The sequence below is a fragment of the Barbatula barbatula genome, assembly GCF_947034865.1.
Source record: "Barbatula barbatula genome assembly, chromosome: 20".
Taxonomy (NCBI): Eukaryota; Metazoa; Chordata; class Actinopteri; order Cypriniformes; family Nemacheilidae; genus Barbatula; species Barbatula barbatula.
Window position 1 is genome coordinate 6,712,299 of NC_136783.1, and position 21,607 is coordinate 6,733,905.

Sequence of the window (21,607 nt, forward strand, 5' to 3'; positions counted from 1 at the left end):
TGGCTTTGATACATTTGATATGGTTTAAGTGTGGAATGAAGACATAAGCCTGTTTACATTTGAACTGGATTAACGTCGGGGTGACAGTGGCTTCACGAGACACAGAAAGAGAGAGAGAGAGAGAAAGTTGTGTTTGTATGTAGCTTGACATGTGTAATTGAAATGGCTTATATTCATTGCATATGTGAGCTGGTGTGGAGCTCGTGTTGGCTGGCTGGTGTGTTTTTTAATTAGTGGAGCTAAATGAAATACGCGAAGATCACTTAGAAGACATCGCATGTTGTAAAGAACTGTGCAGATGTTCATCACCGGCCAGATGAAAACACTTATTGCTCACTCATAGTGAGTTCTTGCTAATCTTTGTCTTAGATGTTGTATTGTTTTGTTTTGCTTCTACATATTTAATAGTGGACAGTATGCTTAACTGTCACTTTGCAAAAATAATAATTTAGATAAATATGTCTCATTAAAAAAGAAATAATAAGACCTTGACATCTTTACATGTCATATCTTGGAAAATCTGAGTAGAGTTTGTCAAGATCTCCTCTGAAACTCCAGAAGAGATGCATGTGAGATTACTGGGGTCTTTATCACAGATCTTCGTTTGCTCTTCCTTTAATCTCATTGCTGTCTAAGACCAAACAATCGGGTTAATAAACAGATCCCATTTGTGATTTTTAAAGTTTCCAGGCTTGTTAATTAATTTTCCTTTGGCAAACCTGCATGTAGATGTTCAAAAACATTGGCTGCATTTTAAGAACAGTTGTAAAGTTTGTGTATGTATGCGTATGTGTATATGAATGTGTTTGATCTAACATCAGAAGCCTTTCTGGAAGAAAACGTAATTTTTTTTGACGTTCAAGTCTTTCTGAGGTCTAGATCGCATATGTGAAATAAGTGATTAGATTACGGCTTGATTGCTTTGCCAATAAGAAGAGCAAAAGCATCTTTCTAAATATAATTTCATATAAACCATGATTAGACGAAACCTTTTACAGTGGAGCTGAACCTACGAGCTTGTTTTCGCTGTTGTAAACACGCCGTCTATAAATGAACTCGGAGAACGTAAAATCTGTGTGTGTGTGTGTGTGTGTGTGTTTTAGGACAGGGTGCTTGTTTCTGTTTGTGAGTCCGAGGCTCTAATTCACTGTGTAATACTGTTTATTATGGGTATCAGTGTGTCTTTCTACATTAGTTAAATGGGCCCCAGCACATTACTGTAATGGAGTGGCCACATGAAAACACAAGGAAATCTGATATTCTCCTCCTCTCTCAATCCTCCTGTCCTTCTCTCTCTTTCTCTCTCTCCCTCCCTCGCTCCCTCTCTCTCTTAGAGTAATGATTTGATGTTGCTAATGGCTTCCTAAATTCTCTAGGAAGGGCAAAACCGATGTCGTCTTGGGTTACATTGGCTGGCAGGCTTCCAGAGTGGGAGAGACAGAATGAGAGAGAGACACAGAGACATTGAGTCTTTCCACCTTTTCTTCATTCTTTTCCACTAAACACAATAATCTCTCTATTTACTGTAGGAACGTAACACTTATTTCGAGCAATAATAGCATCTGTTGAAATGTCATAACGTTCATGTTCTGTCTGGAGTCTGTGAGACTTTTTATAGTTAAAAAAAACATTAATGTGAAATCAATGCCTTTTTCAAAACTTAAAAGAAATCAAGTGACATTACATTACGTATGTTGTTACATTGTGAATGTTTGGGGTCTCACGGTGCCGACATATAAAACATAAAAAATTAAATATTTTATGATGTTGTATTTTTATCTTTTTTATCTTTTACTTTACATTTACATTTAGTCATTTAGCAGACGCTTTTATCCAAAGCGACTTACAAAGAGTTCAGGGAGCAATAAAGCGATATGTCATACAAAGAGTACTAGTTCAATATGTGCTAATACAAAGTTACTAGTTTCAACAAAAGCTAGACCACTACCTGTTGAGAGAAGAGGGTTAATGTTTTCTTTTCATTTGTCTGTCAAGTATTCGCCAAAGAGGTGTGTTTTAAGTCGTTTTTTGAAGGTTGTGAGAGATGTGGTTCACCGGACCGCATTGGGAAGAAAGTTCCACCAGGACAGAGTTGTGAAGGAGAATAAGCGGGAAAGCGATTTAATGCCCTTATGAGAAGGCATTACAAGACGCCACTCGTTTGCTGAACGCAGGGTTCTTGATGGGGTGTAGTAGGGTGTGAAAGTATGCCGGCGCAGATCCAATGATAGTCCTTAGGCAAACATCAGTGACTTAAATCTGATCCGGGCTTCAACCGGTAGCCAGTGGAGAGAGATGAACAGGGGTGTCACGTGATCCCTTTTGGGCTGTTGGAAGATGAGGCATGCTGCTGCGTTTTGAACCAGCTGGAGTGGTTTGATAGCCTTTGCAGGAAGACCAGCAAGGAGAACATTGCAGTAGTCCAACCTTGAGATTACCAGGGCCTGGACCAGGAGTTGTGCCGCATGCTCAGTGAGGTAGGGTCTAACCTTTCGAATGTTGAATAAGGCATATCGACAGGATCACGTTGTCTTTGCAATGTGATCATTGAAGGACAGCTGTTCATCGAAAATGACTCCGAGGTTCCTGGCTGATTCGGAGGGAGTGATAGTGGAATTGCCAAGCTGGATGGTGAGATCGTGTTGGACCGTGGGGTGTGCCGGAAACACTTTACTTTACTTTACTTTACTTTACTTTACTTTACTTTACTTTACTTTACTTTACTTTACAACTTTACTACAATTGTCGTGTCGTGTTGTGTTGTCTTATGATGTTATGTTGTTATTTTGTTATATTGTTATGATTATTTTATGGTATTTTAAGATTTCTGGTATTTTTTTCCTGTACCAGATTGAATTGCTCTCTGCCATCAAACTCAAAATGTTGTCTCAGAATGTCTGAGCTGCTTTTCCAATGCAAAATTGTCAAAAAAGTCCACAGTGGCCCTCATCCACTTTACTGTGTTGAAAATAACGGTGTTGACATTTTGTTCCCTTGGTGTGTGTGTGTTTTTTTCAGGGACACAAGGGTGAGTAAACGAAGACAGAATTTTTATTTTTGCTTTGATAAATGACGTTGACTGCAAACATTAGAAAACTTCAGCAAACAGTCTGTGTTCCATCCGCAACAAACACAAACGAAGCGTGGAAAGCTGAAACAGAGGTGAATTGTCATCTGAGCAAGTTGAGAAAGTGCTTGCGCTCGCTTGCCTTGAGGTGCGACTGCTTTGCCTTGTGTCTGAGGGAGAGAGACGGGTCTCTGGTGTGTGCAGCATAATGCCGTTTATTGTGATTGGTATTAGCCTTCTGATTCAACTCTGATGAAAGCAGCGGGCAACGCGCCAGAGAATATGTACTCCAAATGAAAAGGAGAGACTGATGAGCGCGTGTAGCTATGCGTGTTGTACCCTGATTTGTAAGCGCCTGAGTGTATGTGTTTGGCAAATAGCAGTCTGATCACATGGCCCATGGCAGCCCATAACAAACCGTGTAGGCGCCAGCAGGAGGGAGGGGAGGCGCTCGAGGACGGGGGGGGTTGTTGCTGACTGGGGTCACATGACAAATAAAGTTTGCAGCCAAACTCCTTCACTTCAAACAATAGAGTATTAATGTTGATGACACATGATCCGAGCAGAGGCAGTGGACACGCGTGTGTTAGCGAGCGTTCTTGTGTGCGAGTGTTTGAGCGGCGAAAGGCCCAGGCCTCAGGGAGACGGAAGAGTCTGGGGTCCGTGTGAACGTAGGGGTAGCATCCCTTGCATGCAAACGGAAATACACAGTGTTCCTCAATTGACAAAGCATTGTATTGATCATGGGTTTGAACCCCAGAGAACAAACATACAAACGGATCAAATGTATAGTTTGTAACACTGCAGGTCGCTTTAGGTAAATGCATCTGCCACATGTGTAAAAATACAGTGGAACCACAACTCAACTCAACTTTATTGTTATCACCACCCAATGCAACACAAGAAATACAGAGAAAACAAAACCCAATGCATGCTCAACGTATCAAGCGACCCTTACAAACTAAAATATATGGGAATATGCTGGAAAATATAATGCAATAAAGTTCTCATACTGTATTTATTCAATACTGTATATGAAAAGTGGCAATTCCTTCTATATAACACAGTGTACTGTAATGTATTAACAATGTATTCTAAAAATTTTATATATTAAATAATTTAATATATATTGACAGTAAATTTGAGTTCCTCTAAATCCTTCAAATTACTTTTCGTTAAAATTTCATCAGGCTCCTGCATTACTTTCAGCAATTACATATTTCAGACTGACCAGAGTGTGCTATTTAGTTGGTTTTGTTGAAAAATCCTTGGAGTAACGTATACTATATGTCTATTCTTAGCTAATCTATTAAATGCATGTTATTTGGCAAACTTGCAGTATTATTATGACGTTTACTATTTGTTGGGATCTGCAGACGTCTTATTTGAACCTACCAAGAGAAAAGATGTGCCTTACAATTGCGAAACCCGAAATGAGACCTGAGCGTAATTTTGATTGAGCAAGCAACATTGATAAAGGTTGCTTTAATACTATTGCGTTTTCCTTTAAAGACGAGTAATTCTTGCTATGGTTACGCCTGGCGTAATCAAACAAGCCTAATAACATGTATTACCTCATCTAATTTTATCCACATTGAAGACGTCCTTGCTTTTTCTCGCCATCGTGTTCATTTTGTACTGGTCAGTCTGTGACTAGTAACCAACTGTCATCAACAATCAATGTATGCCCATACTGTTTACATTTATTTGGGCATTCCCATCGTGTCTGAATAGTCATGTGACATGCGTTTTCGGTAGTGTAGTGTAAATGCTGTTTTTTTTCTAAAACGCATGTGGAAACAGCATTTTTCACCACCTAAGGCTTTTCTGAGTCTTTAACCACTGCTTTTAACTTCATGCTAATATAATGGAGTAGAATATATGCTGTTGCGGGAGGCTTATACGTTTGTGCTAGCTAAAAATTTTATTGTTTGAGAGAAACTTTATAAGACGTTGATTACTTTAAAGAAATAGTGTACCCAAAAAGAAAAATACATTTCTTGGTAGAATGCTAACTTAAGATACATCCCAGCAGGCACCTGAAACCATTATAACATGAGATTGACGTTGGACTTCTACGTCGGATAAAAAATGAAAACCTGGTTGACGTCAGAACCCTAAGTCAGAATGACATCAATCTTCAATGTTGGTCAGGCCTTGCATTTTGGGATGAAAATCCGGTTGAAATCAGAATCCCATTTTGGACCAACCTCCAAAACTGTACAGACATTGCACTGCAGTTGGTTGATCTCAAAAGGAAACACTGTCTTTAAATCAAGCTCAACCCCTAAAAATAGTTTTATTTAAATCAAAATCGGTACCTGTCAAAAGCCAACAATAGCAGTAAAAACTTGCCAATGGCATTTGAGGTGTTTCCTCTGAAAGTGATCTTGGACGGCACTGTTTAGTGTTTTTAATAATAATGGAACCTACCAAGAGAAAAGATGTGCCTTACGATTGTGAAACCCAAACTGAGACCTTAAGACATTGCAGCATCATTTTGATTGAGCAAGCAACCGTGATTAAGACTTTTGTGAGTCTTTAACCACTGCTTTTAACTTCATGCTAATATGATGAAGTAGAACGGGGGTTCTCAAAGTTTTCGTTCAAAGGTCCGAATCTGAACTCGTGTCAATATCAAAGGTCCAATACAATTTTTATTACAAAACTTGCTTTTAATAAACATTTAATACAACTTTGAATAACAAATCAACTCTATATGAAGTCATGTTTCTATTGAGCTAGTAATATAGCTGTATTTTATATTATTACTTAATCAAAAGAACCCTACTGCAGCTGCATTGATATTAATATGAATACACAATAAAAACGTATGTACATGTTATTAATCAACACTTAATATGCTAATTCATGGCTGTCATTGTGTTCACTGTCTTAACTGTTACATACAGTGCTGCATTTCTATACAACAAAATGCAAAAAGCCATTCTCATTTACATATTTTCTGTTTAAGTAACTTTAAGTGAATCATGCAGCACAAATGTCCATCGTATACGTTTATACTAGCACATGTTATTGTTTAAAAGATACTTTATGAGATGTTTATTACTTTAAAGAAATATTTTCCCAAAAAGAAAAATACATTTCTTGGTAGAATGCTAGTTTAAGATTTTTAAATTTCGCATTTCAAATATTGTTTTCTTAGCCGTTGCATTATAGAAGCTGAAATTCTCTTGATAAGTTGATTGTTAAGTTATAAAGTATTAACCGTCTCAAACATAATGTTGGTCAAGCTTTATCAGAAATGTCAGTCAGAAAAGGCTTTTCCCATGTGGAATAGTTTCCACTACAAGATTCCAGTTCATTGTAGCTTATCTGAGGTTTCTTAAGAGCCAAAAGCCATAAGCACTTCAATTTAGGCCTTCTCTATGAAGGACAGTGTGAAAACAGATAGAGACAGAGGAGAACAGAGCACTCTTTTGCTATGTGCTCTGCTGGATATCTCAGGCTTGATTTTGCTGTCATGTCCAATGCTGTTGGTCCATTAATCAGATGGAGGGTGTGAGCCTGTGTCCCAGTGTTTATATAGCAATAGAGTGATCGCTGCCCCCGGCCACACACAGAGGAGGCTGAGGACGCTCTGTGAAATTCAGTTGACATTGGTGTGTATGTGATGCTTCAATAGGACACTAAATGGGACAATGACAGGCTGTGTGCGAGTAAATTCGTAAGAGCTGAAAGTATTTGTGAACTTCGTCTATGATCCACTAAAAGGACTTACTTAAGTAAAACTTTGAAGCAACTGCAATTCACTTCATAGCCTCAGGTAGACATTTTGCACGTATCTTGTGAACTCAAGACTTCTAGCTTCAATGAATCATTGAAGGTCTCCTTGAAGATTTTCAGTTCTAGGTTCATTGATTGTGTATCTGAAACATGTCATGATGTGGGAACAGTGTACCAGCTTGTCCACTTATTGTGTGACTGAAGAGATAGACACACGGGGAGGAAATGAATTGGTCAGTCTTACTCAGCAAGTCCTCCACAGTTCCCCTCATTCTGTCGTCCATTCTCTCCAGCTCGCTTCTCTTTCCCCACTCGCCCACATTCCTGGCAGTTTTGTTCTCCTGCCAAGGAAACTAATCAAAAGGCCCTCTACGTTTCTTTCTACTTCTGTCTAGCTTTCTCCTTCTCTCTCTCTGTACAGTCGACCTCTAACTGCATAACCACCGTGCATCCCGTGGCATTATGCACGCTCCTCAACAACCTCCTCGGCCTGTGATGTCATGACTGATGCAGGGGGCAGTTGGGAGTTGACCCTGGGGTGCCTTTGCTCGTGGCTCCCGGAGCCTGTGCGGTGGGTGGAAAGCAGTAAAATGATCTTGCTTCCCCTTGTTTGGAGAGCCATTCTCCTACCGTGGATGTCTAGAGGTTTTTTCTCCTTTTATAGAGTGCGCTGCGGAGCAAAGTAAAACTGAAAAAGGCCTTCTGTGATGATGCTCCCATAATCCACTGGAATGATTCACTCCACTGCTTTTACCTTAATGCCTTTATTACCTTTCATCTTTGCAATGAATGCTGGGATGTGCTTGCTCTTTAAACACAGGGTGGTCTAATGGCAATGCATAAAGGACCATTAACCTCAGGGCTTTTAAGACCCAAATAGGCTGTAGATGTTGGTCTATAACACCCGGAAAGTCTACAATAATAAAATGAAAACAATATGATTTTTTTCTGAGCCTATTGCAACTGTACCTCTGGTCGACCCCTTTGGTCTGCCAAATGCATAAATGTACAATTTAAATATAACCCAAGTTCGAATCCTGGTTCAAGGTCCTGTTCTGATGCTGCATCCCTCTACACTTTACTATCGAAATTAAGGCACACAATCAAATTGTTGCTTACATAAAACTAATATTGACAGAATGCATGGCTTCTTTTGAATGATTGTCTGTGCATGAAATTTTTTTATTAACCAGATGGTATAGTTACAACATCTACCATCAGGGGTTAACAGGCCATACTGTAGTGGCCAGAAGTGATGTCGGGAGGGCATATTTGTACAATATTTGCTTTTATACATATTTGGCCCTGTGTAAGTCGATTCAACCATCAAAATCTGACATATATAGTACAAATTGGAAAACTTTTGATGTATGCCTAAAAACAATTACAAAAAGCTTATGATAGACTACAGTTTTACCAATTATTACCATTTGATGATATTCATTATATGATAGTGTAGAAATTGTTTGTAGCCTTGACTCAATAAGTTATGCACATGTGTTGTAATGTGTTTTGCCAAGCCTTCATAAGTTCTTCACAAAGTTTTTTCTATTATTATTATTTTCTTATTATAACAGGGACATTAGAGAGGCGACAGAAAACCGTATATGGAAATAAGTGGAGCAGGATTGGCAAAGTACCCTGCGAGACAGGAACTGAATTTGGGTCGCAGAGAACAAAATGGCACTACATGTCAGCACACTAACCAAAAGGCTATTGTCACTAACACAAAGTTGAGCTTTAGTTTACACTCCAAACTGTGTACACAAATACAGTTTTTTTTCAACATTTCGATAGGAAAGAACCTCAATTTTAGAATGGAACTCTGGAAGCATGTTTACTTAAAATGTCAGAGCACTGCCCACAAGGCCATCGGTTCTCGCTCAAAATCTGTGATAAAGCATTTGAATAAGAAGATTTCACGTTTTTGCCACTACTGTACCCACCAGATAAACATTGACCCCTTGTGTAGATGTAAGGAAGGTTTAGCCTAACATGCATGCATTCATGTGACTTCTTAGGTATTTTGCGACGCTATCACACTTGAACACACACCCATGCAAATCTTTCATCTCCACATTTCAAACCCCAAACACATAATTCCCCACCTCCATTCCCTATCATTTCAGATAGCACTTCGATAGAGGTCGAAGAACATCTCATAACAAACTCTCGACCTGCGATAATCTGCCCTCCTGTTGCTGGTGTGTCATGCTGACGAGGACAAACTCTTATCTGTGGTGATGTTCATGTTGGAGAGAAAGATGGCATCTGTCTGATGCCAATCTTGATGAGCTCTACATATAATTTTACTTCGCAAACACACATCCGCACCGCATTGGTTGTTTATTGGGGAAGGTGATCTGCAAGGTGTATATTTCTGTCCAGAATCAGATATTAGACATTGAAAGCGATGGGCATCATGTAGAATAAGAGAGGTTAAATGGTTGAGCAAAAGAGAGGTGATGTTGACACACTTTGACTCATCATGAAGGTTTTTTGGAGACTGTCATTTCCGACCATTTCACAGATGCATATCAAATTCGTCTATCTGCTTTGTGGTGATAAGGCCCACTAGATGCTGGAGTTGCAACATCCCGCTGAGCGAATGAGAGAACAGACAGGTTCTCATAGCGATTTTCCTGTGAGATAGACCCTTTCCAGCACCCTCAGCATCACTGATTAGTGCTTTAATCTCACAGAGACTGGCGTCTGCCAGCCCGGCAACACATATGCACATGGCCCCTACTGTACGGACGAGTTATAAGCGCGCTCTTACTCCGGAGGGAGATGCAAACGTGAAAGTCGCCTTGCTGAAAGTCTCCCATCTGAAAACTTTTCGTAAAACAGCTCAGCTATCAAAAGAGGTGACTGAAATGTTTATTTGGTGGAGCCATTGAAGGTCAGACTCTTTAAAGGTGCACAAGTTAAACGAAAACAGTTTTGTTTGTTTGTTATGATACGAATGATGAATTTTCTACTTGATCTGGCACATACCTCGTGGGGATAGTGCAGACACTGAGACACAACAATGAGCAGAAGTGTGTAAAAACTTAGTTCAGTGTCGTCTGGAGAGCTTTTCACCTGTGTTGCCACACTCTTCTGCATGCCTGTAAGGGAAGAAAGTTTTGTAAATAAAGCCTTTTCTAAGCTTCATTGCTTCATAATGAAACCCAGTTGGTCAGTTCTCCACACACTTAGTCAAATTAGATCAACTTCTTCTTCTTTCTTCATGTCCACAGTGTACTTTCGGAGGTCTCCAACTTTTGCTCTTTAGGGTTGATCCCTGGCCCCCCTAAAACTCTCTGGGGGACCAACACCGGGACCTGTACCCTCCAACCCCCAGCATTGGCCGTGTGCCAGCCTGCCCTAGATTTACCCTCTCCTGTTACCTGACGGTGAAAGCACATGGGGTGCTGATGGGGATGGGCCGTCCAGACTTACGCTCCCCTGAGCCCTTTCTGGCATTAGCACTTGCCCTCGTTGCTCTGTCAATGGGGGTCTGGATGAATGTACCTGTTTGTGCACAGACAGTGGGGATGAATTTGTCAGACTTGGAAAAGAACAGGAAGGCCTGAATGTTGTCTGTCCCACGAGGATGCAGTGAATGCGACAGTGTCTCAGGTGAGACGTATGAATAGTGCTAAAGCTGATAGAAGTTACCTCTCACAGGTGAGAGTGGCCCAGATGCTAGCCTTACTTTTGGCTCTTTCAGGAGAAATGCAAATGCCTGCTAGCTTTGCTGCATCACGGTGCTTTCTTATGTAAGCATTAAAGCGGAGGTAACATGCTATTTCGTGCATTCTGACTTCTTTACACTGATAAACATGCTGCCTTCTCAAGCTTAACATGGTAAACTTGTTTGAAAAAGAGTTGAACTGAACAAGTTCTCACTGTTTGACGTAGTATTACTGTGGACAATTTATTCTGACAGGGTTCCTACAGGTTCCAACATGGATTCACGTTTTCGAAACAAGGGTTCTAAGTCTACTCGACTGATAGAAGTTGAGGTGTGTTTGTTTGCTCAGTGCATTTAAGTGATGGATGTTATATAAACGGAGGATATAACGCTGGATTTGGAGATCGTTTGAAACTGATACATGGCGCGGTCCCAGGTCTTATAGATGCGGGACATGAACCGCACTTCGTGAGTCAAACTAAGTACTACGTCTGTGTTTTGTTGGCAATCGGCGTGTATGTATATAATGTTAACAACACAAACTTATAGTGAATCAATGCAATGATGTATTGTGTACTCGTGCTGTAGTTCCATCCTCCCTGCCTGCCTCCAGCAGCATGTCTTTTTCTGGAATTAATCGTACAGCTGGATCTGACTTTTATAAATTTGATCTAATTAAATACTCTTCAAAGATACGACCTTGGCAATACTAGGGTATAGGTACTCAAAACTAATATGAGATTGGCAGAAACTGCATGTGTTCCCTCATCTTTAATAATTGGGACACTAACGCAAGTTACCTAACAAATGCAATGTATGAGTACTTTAATGTTAGCCCTCGTAAAAAAGGCTGGAAATATGGACATATCCCAGATGCGACGCCATTCAAAGCATAATCTGACTGGAATTCGTGACAGTTTTACGTGGCGGCTAATTTGCATAAATTAGCATGTTGTCATTGGTTCAACAACAACAAAATATAAAAAAATTATGAAAAGTGAAGCCCCACCCCTAAATCTAACAACACTTGTGTTAAAGCAGATCAAACGGAAATGCACAAATAAGATTGTTGAAATTTGCACGAATTGGCTACCTCAGACTTAGCATACTTTTGTATGCTACAAAAGTAGCATAGCATTTTTTTACTAAGAGAGGTAACATCTCTCTCAAAAACAATAATCATGCTTTAAATTAAGAAGCATTCATTTAGTTACAACAAATTAACAATGATCTCATTAGTGGAACTTTAGTTTAACCACATTTGTTGTAAAGCTAATGCACAATATAAACAAACTGTGTTATATATGGTTGTGCTATTAACTTTAATCAAACGTGAAAACAAATAATTATGGAAACTTTATATATTTCTCGCATGTTATCTTGAAAACACTTATTCTAACTCAATAGCAAACAAGTCCTTGAAACTTATATACGTTCCAAAACAAACATCAGTGTTGACTTTTGTTTGACAGTGAGTTTAAGTGAATTTAAAGACATAAATGTAACATGACAAACCAACAATCATGAGGTTTACAGTATATCCATAACATCCAAGAATCTGCAAAGCTGACAACATTGTGAGTGTACAGTGTGTAACAAAGATGTTTATGCAGCATCTCCAGAGGAGCATCTCAGTGTTCAGTCTCTGGCACATACAGTATACTCCAGTTGTCTAAATTTGTTTGCTTGATTTTGCTTACTGGTTTACCAAAATAGTGAGCTTTGTGATCTCTATATAGGCAGCTGTTTTTTGAACAAGAAAAAACTAAGTATATGATATTAAATATGATGTTCATGAGTCATCTGGTCAGGCTTGCTCTCTTACAGCTTCTGCATTGGCTTGCATGAGAGATTTTAATTCAGGCTTGAGTACAAGAGGATACAATACTCATGTCCCAGGTGAGAAGAACGACCCATTTTCTCATAAAGCACGACCACCACACCCTCCCGCTTTAGACTTTAGAAATGATTGTATTTTAGTTTTTCTGTTTTGTTCTGTTGAACACAAAATTAGATATTTTGAAGAATGTAGAAAAGCAAATAGTTCTAGGGCACCATTGACTACCGTTACATATTCCTACTAATCAATAAGGTTGGGAATCACTTCCAATGCGGAATTGGAATAAAAAGGTTAGCAATCAGAACGGACTCAAAAATAATAGCTATCCGATACATGAAATAAAAAAAATGAATCCTTCTTATTAAACCCCTTGGGCATATTTTCAGAAATATGCATGTCCTACCTTATGATCTGCTGATATCTCAATAAAAACCTTCATGAAAATTATCCATATTTTTACAATAGTAAGCTCAGTTTACCTATAGAATTTGCAGAAAAGCACAGGAACCACAAATAGAATCGGAATCGAATCGGAATCACTAAAATTAAAATGACACCCAACCCTAGTAGTCAATGATGTTCGGGAACAGAAAATTGCAAATATTTTTACAAATATCTTCCTTCGGGTCCAGTAGAACAAAGTCATTTTTACGTGTGTGGAGCAACTTGAATAAACAATAATAAATAAATTATAAATAATGACAGAATTTTCATTTTAGGAGAACTATCCCTTAAACTAAAGAGTTGTACCTTTGCTGTGGTATGTAACGTGAGAGATTTGTATCAAAGATGTACAAACCATGCCCTAAAGAAAACATCTGTCAGGACTCAAACCTGTTCTACCAACATCACTGAGTTTATCTAGGTTACCTAAAGCACTTTCAAAAATAGACAAGGACAAAATTGGTAAAATGCTGAAGGGAAGGACAATGACATCAGAATTATCACATTTGCCACTCGATCCTGCTAGATAGTGGACATTTCAATGCAGTCAGTATGAAATATTTTTCTTGACATTTTTCATCAATAATGATAATAGGATTGTAATTCATACTGACATGTATCATGGGAAATGTTACTTTAGCTGGCTTTCCGAAACATTCAAGAACTCTACACAGTACTCAAAAGGGCAACGTATTCCACTTAATTCAACCCACTATAAAAACCACAAGAAGCAATAAATGTGCCCCAAAACACGACTTTTCATGCGAAACATGCTTTCTCTATTCCTTATTATTGTTTTCAGTTCTCTATATACAACAGGTTTCTCTTTCTCACCCTCTCACTCTCCGTACAGTAAATTACAGTACATCTGTACTTCAAAAAAGCAGCCATGCACAGTGACGTGTAACAAGCAGTCATCTCTGGAACATCGAAAACAATATTCTTCTCTGCTTTTTAAACCATTTCAACAGATTTTGGGTTGTCTCTCAGACTTAATAATACAATACGAAGATTTCCAGCTAAAAGTTTTCACTTCCTGTTTTGTGTTTTCTGTGTGCACGTGTGTATGGTGTCCTAAGGTCAGCGGTACGGTGAGCTGGGGTTTTCTCGGTAGTGTGTTTTTTTGGTGAAAGCAAACTGTTCTTACAGTATAAATCGATGAGAGAAAAGTGAAAACTAAGATACACTATAAGGTGAGAGGTCAAACCTGCATCTGGTTTGATCCTGGAAAATGCTTCCTAGAAGCAATCACACTTTGACTGACCTAGACAGATGATCTTTGCTTCGGGGATTTTTGTTTCATAAATGAATCATCTACTGCCAATTTTAGTGACGCTTGCTAGATTCGCTATTACTGTTGCGTCATTTGTAATTTTAGGGGGTTGTTTAAAAAAGGTGTGGTATTTCCTTTAAAAGTGATCAGATTTTCATATAGCCACGGTTAAACTGGTGAATAAATCCCATTCCTGTACAGTGAAGTAGAAACACATAAGAACATCACAAATTTATGACCACCTTCTAGTTTCTTTAAGTTTGTATTTTTTACAGATTACATATATAATTAAATCTTAAAAGTATTAGGTTAACATTTTGATTCGGTTATACATTTTCTGTTGGTTGTATTTTGTTTTAACGTTCAAGTAGTGCTAAACTGAAAGTTATTCTGGACCAACATTGAACCAGCGTTGTCTACATTTTCCAAAGTGGTCTATAGACCGCTTCATTGGATGCACGTGTTGGCCCGAAGTTCCCCTCTGGTCTGTGTTTGGATATAGTATAAAAACTTGTTGCAGCTGAAACGATCTATAAAACTCTATCAATACCCTAGCAACCACCAAGAATACCCTAACAACCACATAGCACCACCCTGGTTCAACTCACATCTTCAAAATGTTCAAACTATTGTGCTCTCTGCCCTTTTCTTTTCTCCTTTTAAACAATGGCATTAAACATATGCAGGAAACTAGAATGAAATAACAGTAAATGGTAAAATGAGTGGCACAACAGTTTTCCCATAGCTTTCTCTGGCCCCAGTTTGAGGCACCAACTTCCTTTAGTTTGCAAATCAAGAGGCAGATATAGAAAGCGAGTGCATGAACTCATATGTGCGCGTATGCGCTCATGTGTATGAATGTGTTTCTTTCGGGTCTGAGACAATGGCAGAACGCATGCTGTAACTCCTGTACCCTCCTACTTACTTTTCTCAGGGTTTTTGACCGTGGTTACCGTTACCCCACCCCTTGCTTGACATTTCATTACCAGGGGACCATATTTCTATGAATTTGTGTCAGAGCCGAAAGAGGAAGTTTAGCTAATAATACCTAACAAATGCAATGTATGATTTGTGCATGTGTGTCTGCCTTGGGATGCCCCGAAAAGTCTGTGTGACTGTTTTAATGGCTCTTTTGCACTTGTTTGTCTATCTCCAGCATTCATAGCATTGAGTCTACAGACTCAACAAATGCAACGGAATCCAGGGTCATTACAATAATGTATATTTTGGTTGAAATTGGTTAAATCGAAATATATGCTTGCTGCTGTCACACAAGTGGATTCCACATCAAGGATGGGGATTATAAAAATTGACAGCCGTGTCAAAAGCAATTTTAAAACACAGACGCTCAAAACCACATGATCGCATTTTGATAAATATACACCAAAACAGAGGCAATGGATATCACATTTATATAAACTTAGCAAAACAAAGAAATTACTTGACATTTAAAGTGGCTAGACGAAGATTCCTTACCTCACCTAAGGATATGACTCGTGATTTCCTTGGAGGAGGAAAGAAACTGCGACAAATAAAAGAGGCCAAGAAAATGAGCAAGAACAAAAGGGAAAAGGGAGGGCATGGAGCATTTAGCTGCATGTTTGGACGAGGTTAAACGTCTGACCCCGCGCATTTCTAGAGACCCGCGGTTGAACTGCTCTCCTCGTTCCTCCAGGCTTTCATCTTTAGCTCCATAACTCGAGTCTGTGTGCGTTCGGCCCCCGCCACCTTTTGATTCCTTTAATTCAATTTAATACATAAACAAATACATGAAGGGAGTGAGGGAGGTCAGGAGAGGGAAGGATGAGAGGATGAAAAGAAGATGAGACTCGTCTCGATTGTAGCTCATAAAGCTCTCACGGCTAGGAGACGGGAGGCCACCGTGCTGTTTCTAAAGCCGTAGTCATAAGTCTTTCATTCGGCCAAACTATATTATCGTACGGATTGAAGATCCACTGGCTTTTTAGTCATAATTTAGCCACCTTTAATTTAGAAGTTAAATATTGTTATTATTCAAGAATACTTTTTGTGGATGTACATCTTACCTTGCCTCCATGTGTCACGTTTATCTTATTGGTATGTCGTCCCATGATGCTTTGCAGCCATATGTTTTCAAAGACAGTCTGTGTTTGAATTAGCACGCTAACATACTACTTTATTTCTTCAGTATGTGCTGTGCATGCTGTGGACAGTGTGGAGATGTTCTATTTGTGTGGAAAAAACAGATGACTTACTGTAGCTGCCAAAAATGTGATGGATACTTTGGGGAAGAACTGTGTGGAATATGGTATCCCACAATGCACTGCACTGGATTTGACCTTTCATTTCCATTTTGATGAATCAAGAAATCTTTTAAAGACATTTTTACACATCCTTTAATCGATCTTTTAAAATAATGACTGGACGGCATCTTGTGACAACAATGTAGATCTGTTCTCTGAAACATTTTGCATTGCATAATGCATACTGTCTCGCTTAGTATAACGTGTTCTCGGCAGCATGTCAATACACAAATCCAGTCGTTGGGTTACATTAACTGAGAAAATGTTTATATGTGACCTAACAATGGCTTAAAACAACCCAGTATTTTGGGTTAAAATAACCAAACATGGGTTGGGTTCTTCCCTTTATAATGCAAATATGGAAAATAACACACCTACACAAACACATATTATAATTTACATTATAAAAAAGGGGCTTGTATTGATATGCTCACTTCACAATTTGATAAAATACATGAGACAATATTATACATTTTTAACAAAACATAAAAGTGATTACACTCAACACAAAATGAATTTTTTTTAATATAATTTGTAACGATCAAGAATTGACAACATTTTAGTCTACACCAAGGGTTAATTGAACGTTATGTAAATTATACAAAATGGAATATATCCCTCATTGAAAAACAACATTAAAATTTGGAAAGTAAAGAAAACTAAATACCGAGAGAGAACTTCTTAAAGGTCCAGTGTATGAAATTTAGCGACATCTAGCGATGAATTGCAACCAACGGCTCACTCCAAACCAGTAAAAAAAACATTACGTCATTATATATGTCACATGTTTGCAGCTCAACCAATAGATTTCAACAGACATCATACATTTTTTTGCCATAGCACAATAAAATTAATACCTTTTGTAACACAATATATTGTTCAACAATACATAATTTCATCCCTGACAAAACCCCATGTAGGAACAGTGAGGACAGGGACACATATGGAACTACGCGAGAATGTCACGGTTCCTCAGCCTTCACGGCGAATAAAGCCACTCTTTTTCCCTCTCTTGTCTCTGTCGCGGACCGGTCCCATTATTATTTTGGGGAAGACAGTTAGTTCCCTCAGGAGGGCCCTGTTTGAGTGCGTTGGATGTTTCATGCTCTGGGAGCCCAGCCAAAGAGAACAACACACACACATACTCACACAAATACCTCCACACACAAACAGAAAAGCCCAGTGGCATCTGTAACTGGCAAACACACAGCAGGAATGCAGTCGAACAGTTACAGTCATGGACTATTGCTACAAACATGAGAAACATTTCATCTGTGAGGCTCTCTGTGTCGAATATTATAAATTTTGACCTAATTAGAGGTTTTTGATTATCTTTTCCTAAAAGGTTATGGTCAGGTTTCTGGGTGGCCAACATTTCAAACTTTGTATCACTTTTATTGAAAGTATATTAAAAGAATAAAAAATTAAATTATTGTTATTGTTATTGACCATCATGTTGTTCAAAACATGAATGCGACTTCTTCTATGAGACACAAAAGAAGATATTTTGAGAAATGTCTTAGTGATTTTGTGTTCATACAATTTAAGTCAATGGGGTCCAATATTGTTCTGCAGATGAAATTAAATCATTCAGATTTGGAATGACATAAGTGTGAGTCATTAGTTCTTGGATTAACTATTACAATTGTTTCATCAAAATAAAAGAAATGAGAGTTTGACATAATGCAATTGTTGACACACAATAAGAGTTTTCAGTTACAAACTGAATGTGGACAGCAGAGAATTTGATGAGAAATTATGCGTTCATATTACAATTTCTGACTTTGAATCCAGACAACTGACAAACCTAAGCACTATTTGTGACCCTGTTAAGATCTTGAGATCTGAAACTTGACATGCGAGACATCAGATATTACTCGTGTCTATTTCTCTGGAGAAGACATTGAGAAGCAGCAGATTCATGGCCTCAATTTGACAGTTCATCTCGTTATTGTCTAGGAAAAATAACTGGCATTCCAAAGAGAACTTCTTTGTGATTGTCTTATTTATGGAATTATATTTAAGCAATGAAAACAGATCAAGCGATGTCAGATTCAAACTCTTGTTGCCCACAGATGAATCACAGTTCAAAGTGTGAACTAAGGACTAGACCACGGCCCTGAAGTACTATAGGACTGATGATGTCCAACAAAAACTTGACGAATTAATGGAGTTGAGTAGAGTAGAGTAGAGTAGAGTAGAGTAGAGTAGAGTAGAGTAGAGTAGAGCAGAGCAGAGCAGAGCAGAGCAGAGCAGAGCAGGGCAGAGTAGAGTAGAGAACTGTACATTTGAGTAGAGCAGAGCAGAGCAGAGTAGAGAACTGTACATTTGAGTAGAGCAGAGCAGAGCAGAGTAGAGAACTGTACATTTGAGTAGAGCAGAGCAGAGCAGAGTAGAGAACTGTACATTTGAGTAGAGCAGAGCAGAGCAGAGCAGAGCAAAGTATAGAACTCTACAGTTGAGTGAGTAGAGTAGAGTAGAGTAGAGTAGAGTAGAGTAGAGTAGAGTAGAGTAGAGTAGAGCAGAGCAGAGCAGAGCAGAGCAGAGCAGAGCAAAGTATAGAACTCTACAGTTGAGTGAGTAGAGTAGAGTAGAGTAGAGTAGAGTAGAGTAGAGTAGAGTAGAGTAGAGTAGAGAACTGTACATTTGAGTAGAGCAGAGCAGAGCAGAGCAGAGCAAAGTATAGAACTCTACAGTTGAGTGAGTAGAGTAGAGTAGAGTAGAGTAGAGTAGAGTAGAGTAGAGTAGAGTAGAGTAGAGTAGAGTAGAGCAGAGCAGAGCAGAGCAGAGCAGAGCAAAGTATAGAACTCTACAGTTGAGTGAGTAGAGTAGAGTAGAGCAGAGCAGAGCAGAGCAGAGCAGAGCAGGGCAGAGTAGAGTAGAGAACTGTACATTTGAGTAGAGCAGAGCAGAGCAGAGTAGAGAACTGTACATTTGAGTAGAGCAGAGCAGAGCAGAGCAAAGTATAGAACTCTACAGTTGAGTGAGTAGAGTAGAGTAGAGTAGAGTAGAGCAGAGCAGAGCAGAGCAGAGCAGAGCAGAGCAAAGTATAGAACTCTACAGTTGAGTGAGTAGAGTAGAGTAGAGTAGAGTAGAGTAGAGTAGAGTAGAGTAGAGCAGAGCAGAGCAGAGCAGAGCAGAGCAGAGCAAAGTATAGAACTCTACAGTTGAGTGAGTAGAGTAGAGTAGAGTAGAGTAGAGTAGAGTAGAGTAGAGTAGAGTAGAGTAGAGTAGAGCAGAGCAGAGCAGAGCAGAGCAGAGCAGAGCAGAGCAGAGCAAAGTATAGAACTCTACAGTTGAGTGAGTAGAGTAGAGTAGAGTAGAGTAGAGTAGAGTAGAGTAGAGTAGAGTAGAGTAGAGTAGAGCAGAGCAGAGCAGAGCAGAGCAGAGCAAAGTATAGAACTCTACAGTTGAGTGAGTAGAGTAGAGTAGAGTAGAGTAGAGTAGAGTAGAGTAGAGTAGAGTAGAGTAGAGTAGAGTAGAGTAGAGTAGAGTAGAGTAGAGTAGATTAGAGTAGAGCAGAGCAGAGCAGAGCAAAGTATAGAACTCTACAGTTGAGTAAGTAGAGTAGAGTAGAGTAGAGTAGAGTAGAGTAGAGTAGAGCAGAGCAGAGCAGAGCAGAGCAGAGCAGAGCAGAGCAGAGCAAAGTATAGAACTCTACAGTTGAGTGAGTAGAGTAGAGTAGAGTAGAGTAGAGCAGAGCAGAGCAAAGTATAGAACTCTACAGTTGAGTGAGTAGAGTAGAGTAGAGTAGAGTAGAGTAGAGTAGAGTAGAGTAGAGTAGAGTAGAGTAGAGTAGAGTAGAGTAGAGTAGAGTAGAGTAGAGTAGAGTAGAGTAGAGTAGAGCAGAGCAGAGCAGAGCAGAGCAAAGTATAGAACTCTACAGTTGAGTGAGTAGAGTAGAGTAGAGTAGAGTAGAGTAGAGTAGAGTAGAGTAGAGTAGAGTAGAGTAGAGTAGAGTAGAGTAGAGTAGAGTAGAGTAGAGTAGAGTAGAGTAGAGTAGAGTAGAGTAGAGCAGAGCAGAGCAGAGCAAAGTATAGAACTCTACAGTTGAGTGATTAGAGTATAGTATAGTATAGTATAGTATAGTATAGTAGAGTAGAGTAGAGTAGAGTAGAGTAGAGTAGAGTAGAGTAGAGTAGAGTAGAGTAGAGTAGAGTAGAGTAGAGTAGAGTAGAGTAGAGTAGAGTAGAGCAGAGCAAAGTATAGAACTCTACAGTTGAGTGAGTAGAGTAGAGTAGAGTAGAGTAGAGTAGAGTAGAGTAGAGTAGAGTAGAGTAGAGTAGAGCAGAGCAGAGCAGAGCAGAGCAGAGCAGAGCAGAGCAGAGCAAAGTATAGAACTCTACAGTTGAGTGATTAGAGTATAGTATAGTAGAGTAGAGTAGAGTAGAGTAGAGTAGAGTAGAGTAGAGTAGAGTAGAGTAGAGTAGAGTAGAGTAGAGTAGAGTAGAGTAGAGTAGAGTAGAGTAGAGTAGAGTAGAGTAGAGTAGAGTAGAGCAGAGCAAAGTATAGAACTCTACAGTTGAGTGATTAGAGTAGAGTGGAGCGGAGCGGAGCGGAGCGGAGCGGAGCGGAGCGGAGCAAAGTATAGAACTCTACAGTTGAGTGATTAGAGTGGAGTGGAGTGGAGTGGAGTGGAGCGGAGCGGAATAGAATAGAATAGAAAACAAAGGAAGGGTATGTAATTGTTTGAAAGGGGGATGGGCACGGGCACTTGTGCAACAGTCAATGTTGACCTGCACTCTGCCTCTTCTCAGCATGGCCCTGACTGTTGTTGGGTCTCTCTCATTAACTGTTGGCCAGGCTGATGTTTTCCTCAGTCTCTGCGCAGGGTTAAATAGCTTGAAAATGAGACCGGGTTAAGAGCTGTTTCCTGCAAGCCTCAGCTGCGAGCACATCTGTGGGAGAAGGTTCCAAACTGCCCCCCACGTGTTTGTTCATGGACTGGACTGATTGCCTTTCCTTCCTCTTGTCCCTCTCTCTCTCTCGCTCTCTTTTCTCTCTCTATGTCTCTCTCTCTCGCACCAGACTGTTGCTTACTTTTCTTTTGGCTCCACAAAGACAAGCAAAAAGTGGGTTGGGGGGTTGAAGTCGAGGACACGTCCCCGTTAATTTAAAATATATCCTATTTGGTGGAGCCTGTGTTCAGTACCTGTTGTCTGAGTCAAACTAAAGCAGGTTTGAGTGCATTGTATGGCACAAATTCTCATCTCTACCCATTTTGAGTTGTAGAAAATAGGGACCCCAGCCATACTTCACCGCGGGCACTTAGTGT